Genomic DNA, 9,462 nt, shown 5'->3' with positions numbered 1-9,462 from the left:
GCAAATAAATAAATAAATAAATAAATAAATAAATAAATAAATAAAATAAAAATAAAAAAGTTGAAGCTGGCAATGCACAAATGCCTAGCATCCCTCCTGCCCCAAACTTTCTCTCATGTCTGAGTCCCCACATCTTGAAAATTACCTCCTTTCCTTCGAGGGGCCTGGTTACCCCATTGACTAAAGCATAAAGAATAAAGCAGGGGTTCAGGAAAAGGACAAATCTCCTTTGCCACTCTCCCCGACCACCCCCCAACTACAAGCCACATTCATGTTCTGAACCTTGAGATCCATGGATGTCAAATAAAATTAACAGCTAGTTTAATAAATGTTTGTTGAATGCCTACCATATCTCAGGCTCCAGACACGGCATTTAGGGAGGATAACCAAGGTCAAGCTGTTCTTAAGAACTTCTAAGTCAGGAGGCACAAGAAATATGAAAGCTCGCATGTTGCTAATTGTATGACAGATGCAGCGAACATTGTATATTGCGAACATTGAACACGGCCTTTTCCTTTCCTTCTTTGGGGTTTTCATGAGTCCAGCTGACAAGTGGCCTGCCTGATGGAGTTAGGGTGGCCAAGTATCCCTCTTCCTCACCAGTAACCCCAATATCTCCTCCTTTTCCTCCCTCCCAGACAAGCCTTAGATTGCCCTGCTCTGGTAGCTCTCCTGTTGGAAGAGAGAGATTATCAATAATTGTCTTGGGTTCAGGGGAGGATGGAAAACAGGTATCTTTTCTTAAGCCCTTTGATTCCTAATTAGAGGGTCTGGGGGCTGGTTAGCACACCCAGGAGAGGGAGAATTCACTCAGAGACGCATGGGTGCTGGGATCATGCAGGTCTCCCCACTGAGAAAATATAACACCAATAATGTAATGCTGTAGGAAGGAGGAAAAGGTGGTAGACTGTGGCACTCAAAGGAGATTATAACTTATTTATAGTCAAACTGGGAAAGATCTGACTTGACATGTCTTCTGTGCTCATCTTTTAAAAACTTTCAGTAAACTCTAATATGTGTTTAGTTAGATATAAAGAGATCTATAGGAATTGATTCGCGCCCACAGGGAGTTTACAGCGGTGGTGTGCTTACAAATCTGAACAACCAGTTCTCCAGGGGGGAAAAAACCTTGCTTTCTAGCTTTTGCTGATTTCCATCGTGTAAACACTCCCCCGGCGGTTGATTTTAAGCTACCATCGTGAGGAATGGAGAAGAAATAGGCACCATTAGCTCTTTTTTTTTTCCCCGGTACGCGGGCCTCTCACTGCCGCGGCCTCTCCTGTTGCGGAGCACAGGCTCCGGACGCGCAGGCTCAGCGGCCATGGCTCACGGGCCCAGCAGCTCCGTGGCACGTGGGATCCTCCCAGACCGGGGCATGAACCCATGTCCCCTGCATCGGCAGGCGGACTCCCAACCACTGTGCCACCAGGGAAGCCCAATCATTAGCTCTTGTTAGCTAACATGAGCTGCCTCAGAACACCAGTGGCATATAGTCTAACACACTGATACAGATAAACACAGGACACACAAGCAGAAGTTCCTGATCAGTTGACTGACTGTCATAAGATGGAAAATCCTTAACCAAGACCCAGAGGGGAACATGTTTTAGGGGTAGCTCAAAAAATGCACAGTATTTGTATTTCCCCTTCTGGTTCCTTGGAAGCACAGAGATCTATGGGAAGGCAGAGCCTGCAAAGACCCTGGAGATAATCAAGATCTATCCCTTATTCCCCTCCCCGCTTACAGAAGGGGACCTGGGGCATGCAGGCAGGAGTGATGTATATAGCCTCTGCTTCAAACATATCACTTTCATTGATGGGTCTAATTTCCCTACAGTTAGGTTGGGGTATCGAGCAGGAACCTTGCAAATAAACGAGATTATTAAAAAAAGAAAATCAGTCAGAACTCATTGGGGCCCTCCAAGCACACGTAGAAGACAAGTGACCATCTGTACAGCTGATGGAGAGTGGGTGAAGGTGCCATCAGCGTGAAGGCAGTTGACTGTGTCCGAATTTGTTATTCAATGTCTTACGCCGGACACAAGCTTTCTTGCAGAGCAGAAGCAAACCCACAATTCTGCCAGGCTCTGGCTGCCTTAGCCCTCTGAATCATTGGTAAGAAATAAGCTCTATTTAGGAAGAAAAAAAAATACATTCCTACGTGAAGAACCCCAGCAGTAATTTTCTGTGTGGGAGAGAACTACCGCTGCGTCTCTTGGGCAAATGTAATGGGATGGCAATGTCTGGTGCTGAGGGAGCTCCAGGCTCCTTCCTGCCTGTAATTCATGATCCCTGAGACAATGATGAGCAATGAAAAGGCCTAAGTCAAAGAAATATCAAGTAAAGCTAGATTTAGGAAAATAACACATTACGTTTAAATATCCATATATATTTAATCTGTGTTTAATAATGCAAGGAATACATTAGTCAAGGCTTAGGCAGATTCCACATTGATGTTAGTTACAGAACAGCCTGGCTCTCTAAAGTTTCTCAGCCTTGGTGCCACAGGAATGAAAACTTCTAGAGGAATGAAGCCTGTCATTGCAAACCCGGGGCACTGCAGACATGCAAATGGGACGATTGTTGAGGTCACCACAAAGTCGGGCTTGCTGCTGAAAAGAGAACTTCGGATGAGCAAAAGAAACCCAAAGCTCCAGTCTCTGATCTGGCTTATTCCTTGTGCTACCTTCTGCAGGGCAGGACAGAGAATGGGAGGGAATGTGATGGAGGGACAGGGGGACCAGGATCTCTCTTCCAGCTATTACTTTATCTCCCATCTCCTCTCTCATCCTTGGGCTTTAATTCTAGACCTCCAGATGGGGAATGACTACTTGGGCCCCAGAAGAAAGTCAGAACAAGTCCCCAGGGGGCAAAGCCTGGGCTCTGAGGCGCTTGCTGCCATCTGGAAGGGGGAAGCAGGTGAGTGTACTGGACGATGAAGGAGGAATCACAAACATGCTCAGCCTTTAGTGCAATCATGCTCCGCCAAAAGCTGAAAAGGGAACGAGTGGGAACACGGTGCAGTATATGCCAAGGGGCATCTGGGACCTGGTGAGAGATAAGGGGCTGGGCTGCCAAGTCAAAGAAATCCTTCTGCTTTGATCTGACCAGCACCCAATACAACAATGATAAAGCCCCAAATACTATGAGCTTGTCATGACTCCGTTATTCACTTAGAGCAACTCATTCCCCAGACATGAAAGTCTCACTCTACACTCTTAAGTCACTCACAACCTCAACTAAGGTAGTCTAAGGAACAAAGTTACAGTGAGAAAGTATCTCAGAGACTAACCCGATCTTCTGATTTTATAGATGAGAAGACTGAGGCCCACAGAGGCAATGCAGCCCATCCAAGTTTACCCAATCAGTGAGTGAATAGCCAGGATGAATGCCCAAGTCTCTCACCCCAGGGATCTGTCCATATACTCTACTGTCCTTCCTGTGAAGCATCGTTATAGGTTTGGGTGGTCTTTAGTAAAGGAAGGCAAACGTGCAGTTAAATGCCAGACACTGTGCTAAGGGCTTGAATATATATTATCTCCAAAAGATTAAAAACTAACCTACCTCAACAAAAGTTTACAAATAAACCTTTTGTCCAAAAGAAAGCTTGACTCTGATTCTGGCTCTGCCACTTTTCAACTGTATGACAATGGATCGGTCACTGTACTTTTCTAGGTGCCATTCTTCCCCCATCACCTGTAGAACCTCCATATGTCATTCACCAAATCACAGAATGAGGACTAGTCTGGTCCAAAGCAGAAAGGAAAAGACAAGGAGAAGGAAAACTAGATCAGGGATATGAATGATCTAGGTTCCATTTCCTCTCACAAATGCCTGGAGGAAGCAGAATCGTGATGATGGTCCACTTAGAAACCACTCTACATCCTTGAGCGAGCCATAAAACACCTCCATGTCTGTACTTGGGAACTACTCATCCTATCCATTGCCTATGAGAGTCATTCCATGAGTTGAAACAGTCCAAGCTGTTCCCAGAAAAGAACTGTAGGAGATGCAAGGACCATCTCCCTAGGTTGTTTCAACCTTCCTCCCAAGAACTGAGTCCCTGAAGATTCAAACAATCTGAAACTTCCTCATCCCACACAGGGCTCCTCCCTTGGAGGGAAAGCAAATTAGCGCTTCGTGTCATTTAGGTTAAGCACAACTTTGAGAAGCATGCTCATTCTAGCAGTTGGCACTTGGAAAAAACATGAACTGTGACTCACTAGTCATTTTGAGCCAAGTATTTTGAATTGGCTCAGGGCAGGAAAATGGCCAGGGGGGTGGATGGGGAGGGGAGAGGAGGACGCGAGTAGATGATGGCCGAGAACTACCCAACTCTGTTCCAAAAAGGCAAGTACAGGGGAGACTCTCAGAATTTATGCTCCCGTTCTTGTTGTTTCACTGCCAGGAACCTCCTAAATCATTGTGAAATGGCTGCTTTCTGCTTGCTTCCATCATGTATTATGGGACATTAATAAATAATGGGAGGTTGTATGACCAAAAGGCAGGAAAACCCAAAGGGAAGGTGATGGAGAAGCATAATTTAACAAGTAAATGAAAGAAGCTATTAAATCATTGTTAAATTATGCTGGCACTGGCCAAAAGAAAAAAAAAGAAAAGGATTTCCTGTTGTAAAGTGTTTTTAATAAAAGATTGAAATTTCTCTCCTGACTGTCAGAGGCACCTCCCAATCATAAGGATAGGAGTCTGCAGCCTACAGCTCCATTAGATACTGAGCTCGGGCAAGGGCTCTGAGGATGGAGAGTTTCAAGGTGCTTCTCAGTACATACTTTTCCTAGGATGAGTCCACATTCAACATTTGATGCCCCATCTATTATCCAACTATTGCTAGTGGTCTCAGTAACCAGTTTGCTATTCTATGCCTATTTCTCTGTTGACTCCCTTTGGCACATTTTGGGGTTCCCACCTTAGAGGAGGGGAAATTGAGGTTGCCAAAGTAGTAACTTAAAAATAACTCTTTGACTGTTTGTACAGCGTTCTACTTTCTCAAGTACCATCATATCCATTAAAACTTTGACATTTACTATAATGCTTCCAGGTAGGGGGTGAACTCTTTCAGCAGGGAAGCTATATCATGTTTATCTTTGTGCACCCAGAACTCAGAAAACTTCACACTTTATAAAATTGAGTTGGATGAATGGGTAGATGCATCATGCCTGGAAAGGTGGGCGAATGAATGAATTCCCATCTTACAGCTAAGACGCATAGGAGCGGTTAAGTGACTTGCCCAAGACTGAACTATGCAGCGTGGGAGCTGTAACCAAGCAGCCACACTTTCAAAAACTCAACCCTGTGCTCTTTCAACACAGCATGTCATCTCTCTTCAAGGTCACACAGTAAACTAGATCAGAGCCAGTACGCACACAAGCAAAAGAAGACACATTTTTCTCTGTTGGGATTGGGTTTTTGACTGTGGCATAGACTGCTGTAGAGTACTTGAAGGACCTTGAGGGTCTCTCTATCTGAAGGACGTTTCTGGAATACTTTGGCAGAAGATCCACATGGAAGCCAGGCCACTTCACTGTAAGGATCTCCCTTTCCTTGTTTCCAGGAATGTCTGTTCTGGTCTTGGCAGGAAAAGTTGCTTCCATTCAATTTCTCAGACATGCTTGGGCCCCAAGCCCCAATGGGAGAAGCATGTGTATCAACACGCCAGGGGAATAAAGTCATGGCAGAGTAGATTTGTTTGGACAGGCAGGCTTAGCAGTCTGACAGGGTGTGCAAGACATCCATGCTACCCTGCATTTTAAAAAAGTGCTACTTGGCAAACATACCAGGTAGCTAGGGGATAAGTTTATACAGGGTCCCTGAATAGTCGAGGGTACAGAGGTTGGTTGGAACATCTTTCAATACGGTGAAGGGGCCTCCGAACCTCTCTCCAGACAGCAGCAGCTCGACCAAACTATGCTTGCTTGGAAGAATCTTTAGGCCAGGGGAAAAGAAAAGAAAATTACCTAGAGGCCTGTACTTACTAACAGGAAGCCTGGGACAGCAGGAAGAGACCCTGCAGTGGGCTTTGGAATCAGAGAGAACCAGGCTCAAGCACGTACAACTTGCTACTTAGGTAATTTTAAGCAAGTTATCTAACCTCTTTGAGCCCCAATTTCTCTTTCTTTTAAATGGGAATATTTGAATCTACTGTATCAATTGGGATTCAATTTAGCTACAAGTGACAGAAACTCTAAAACCCCAAGTGACCAAAATGAGATGTTAAAGAGAATAAAAATAACCTGGATGCAAGTAGTTTTAGATGAGTAGGATGGCTCCACAGGTCGTCAAGGCTTCAGGCTCCTTTTATCAGATTGCCCCACCTTCCTATAACACATACTTACTTACACCACGTGGTTCAAAATGACTTTGCAAGTTCCAGGCACTCTGTCCAAAGTCCAGTCATCAGGCAGAAGGGGAATGCACCATCTCCCCTTTAAGGATATTTCTCAGAAGTTCTCCACAGCTCTTCCTCTTATAGTTCACTGGCCAGAACTTAGTCACATGGCCACATCTCTGTGGAAGATGGGCTGGGAGATTTAGTTTTTTTTTGTTTTGTTTTTTTTTTGTTTTGTTTTGTTTTTAAATACAGGTACTATATTTATTGGAGAAAATCTGCATATAAGTGGACCTGCTCAGTTCAAACCCATGTTGTTCAAGTGTCAACTGTATATGTAAATCAAACCATCATGCTGTACATCTTAAACTTATACAGTGATATATGGCAATTATTTCTTAATAAAACTGGAAAAATTGATCGAGTTTTCAAAACAAGAAGAATACAATTTGGATAAAAATTTTTGGAGTAGGGAAAGTAAGAGAGTGAACAGTAGGAAATAGGAAGGCAATAGACGGCCAGGATTATGAGATTTAGTTTTTTTATTTCTAGTATTCATGTACCCAGCCAAAGCTCAGAGGTTTCATTTCTTATTAAAAGCAGGAGATCAGTATCAGGGCAACAATCAATAAAGTCTCTCATGTCTAATTTATAGGACAAAATGAAACAATGTTTGTAAATCATCTACTTCAGGTCCTAGCATGTAGGTAGGGCTTGGTAAATGCTGATGTCTGCTATGGTTAAGGTTGATGTACCTTCACTGAGGAATAGATTTCTGTGGGAGAGTCTTGGTAATGCCCCATACTTGACTTCATCCATAGGACACTGTGTAATCCCATCAAATTTATCACTGTGATCAAAGTGAAGGTCCCAGTAAGGTCAAATATTGAACATGGAGAGGGCTCAGAGGAGAGAAATGAAGATGAGTAGAGCACTGATAAATAGCACTTCCGAAGGAGACATTAAGGAGATTACAACCAGAAGGCAGGGGTCTTCAAAGTTGCAATATCTATTTTATCAGTGATGGCAGCCAAACTCCACTTTTCTCCACTGACACTAAAAGCAACGAAAAAGATATGAAACAAGGTAAGAGCTGGATGATATCTGGAGTTCTCATGTATATAGGTTTTCATGCAGGGGAAGGAGATGGAGGAGGTGAAGGGGGTTATTGTCAGTGTAAAGAAGAATCGTTTTATTGGCATGATCCCAGCACCCAATCGTTTTATTGGCACCTTGTGGCTGGCTATCCAATAAGTATTTCTTGACGAGAAGAAGAAACGGTAATCTCGCTGGAGGAATATGGGTATGAAGACTGTATCAGTCAAGGTTCTTCTCCAGAAAGAGCGAGACACAGAGAGATTGATTGCTTTTAGGGAATTGGCTCATAAAATTGTGGAAGCTGGCAAGTTCCAATCTGCAGAGTTGGCCTGCTGACTGGAGACTCAGGGAAGAGTTGATACTGCAGTTTGAGTCCAAAGGCAGTCTGCCACTTCCTGGGGAATTCTCTCTTCCTCAGAAGAGGACAGCATTTTTCTTCAGGTGTTCAACTGATTAGATAAGCCCACTCACACGATGGAGGGTAATCTATTTTACCCTCTATTTTCAAAGTTTCTGGTGTCTAAATGTTAAACTCATCTAAAAAATACCTTCATAGCAACATCCAGACATGTTTGACCAAACATCCGGTTATCACGGTCTAGTCACTTTGACACAGAAAGTTAACCATCACCAAGACCATTGGAGTCTTATCCAGCAACAGAATCATATTCAGTTGGGTAATTCTTTTTGCTGTTAGGATCTTTTTGGTTAAAAAGTCTTTAGGAGACAAAACAAATAGATGACAAAAAAATACCTTGCAATATATTAAAATACAAAAAAGTGCATCAATGAAGGGGTCAGAATCAAGAAAAAGGAAATGGCTTTTCATTTCAGAGTCAATAAAAATTAAAAACAAAAGCAAGGCAAGGGGGATGGGGGTGTTGGGCCTTCATACTGGACAGCATGGAACAGATTGAAATGATAGGAAATGATCACAACCAGGGGTGACTGATGGAGAACCCTGACCCATGAAAAGCCTGTTCACTACTAAAGCAGTAGATGGATATTTCATGGAAATTAATTGACTTTTTGCCCTCATTGCTCCCAATGGAACCAAAGTAACTGGAGGAGGAGGTATAAGTGAGTGAGTGAATATGCTGAGTGTGTGAGTGTACATGTTTATATTTGAGATGTACTTAAACAAAAGAGAGAGGAATAGGCAGAAGAAGGGTAAGGATATTAATATTTAAAAAAATTTTTTATTGAAGTATAGTTGATTTACAATGTTGTGTTAATTTCTACTGTATAGCAAAGTGACTCAGTTATACACATATATACATTCTTTTTTTATATTCTTTTCCATTATGGTTTATCCCAGGATATTGAATATAGTTCCCTGTACTATACAGTAGAATCTTGATTTTTATCCATTCTATTTATAATAGGTTGCATCTACTAACCCCAAACTCCCAACCTGTCCCTCCCCTACTCCCCTCCCCCTTGGCAACCACAAGTCTATTCTCTGTGTCGGTGAGTCTGTTTCTGTTTTGTAGGCAATTTCATTTGTGTCATAGTTTAGATTCCACATATAAGTGATATCATATGGTATTCTTCTTTCTCTTTCTGACTAATTTCACTTAGTATGATAATCTCTATTTTTTTTATTGGAGTATAAGTGCTTTACAATGTTGTGCTAGTTTCTGCTGTACAACGAAGTGTAGTTGCATCCATGTTGCTGCAGATGGCATTATTTCATTTTTTTATGGCTGAGTAATAGTCCATTGTATATATGTACCATCTTCTTTATCCATTCATCTGTCAATGGACACTTAGGTTGCTTCCATGTCTTGGCTATTTTGAATAGTGCTGCTATGAACACTGGGGTGCATGTATCTTTTTGAATTATAGTTTTGTCCAGACATATGCCCAGGAGTGGGATTGCTGGATCATATGGTAATTCTATTTTTAGTTTTCTGAGGAAGGAAATATCAATATTTAAGAAAGCTTTACTTTCTTTTTTTTTTTTTTTTTTTTTTACATTACGCGGGCCTCTCACTGTTGTGGCCTCTCCCGTTGCGG

This window comes from Physeter macrocephalus, chromosome 4, assembly GCF_002837175.3.
Source record: "Physeter macrocephalus isolate SW-GA chromosome 4, ASM283717v5, whole genome shotgun sequence".
Taxonomy (NCBI): Eukaryota; Metazoa; Chordata; class Mammalia; order Artiodactyla; family Physeteridae; genus Physeter; species Physeter macrocephalus.
Note: the sequence above shows the minus strand (reverse complement) of the source record.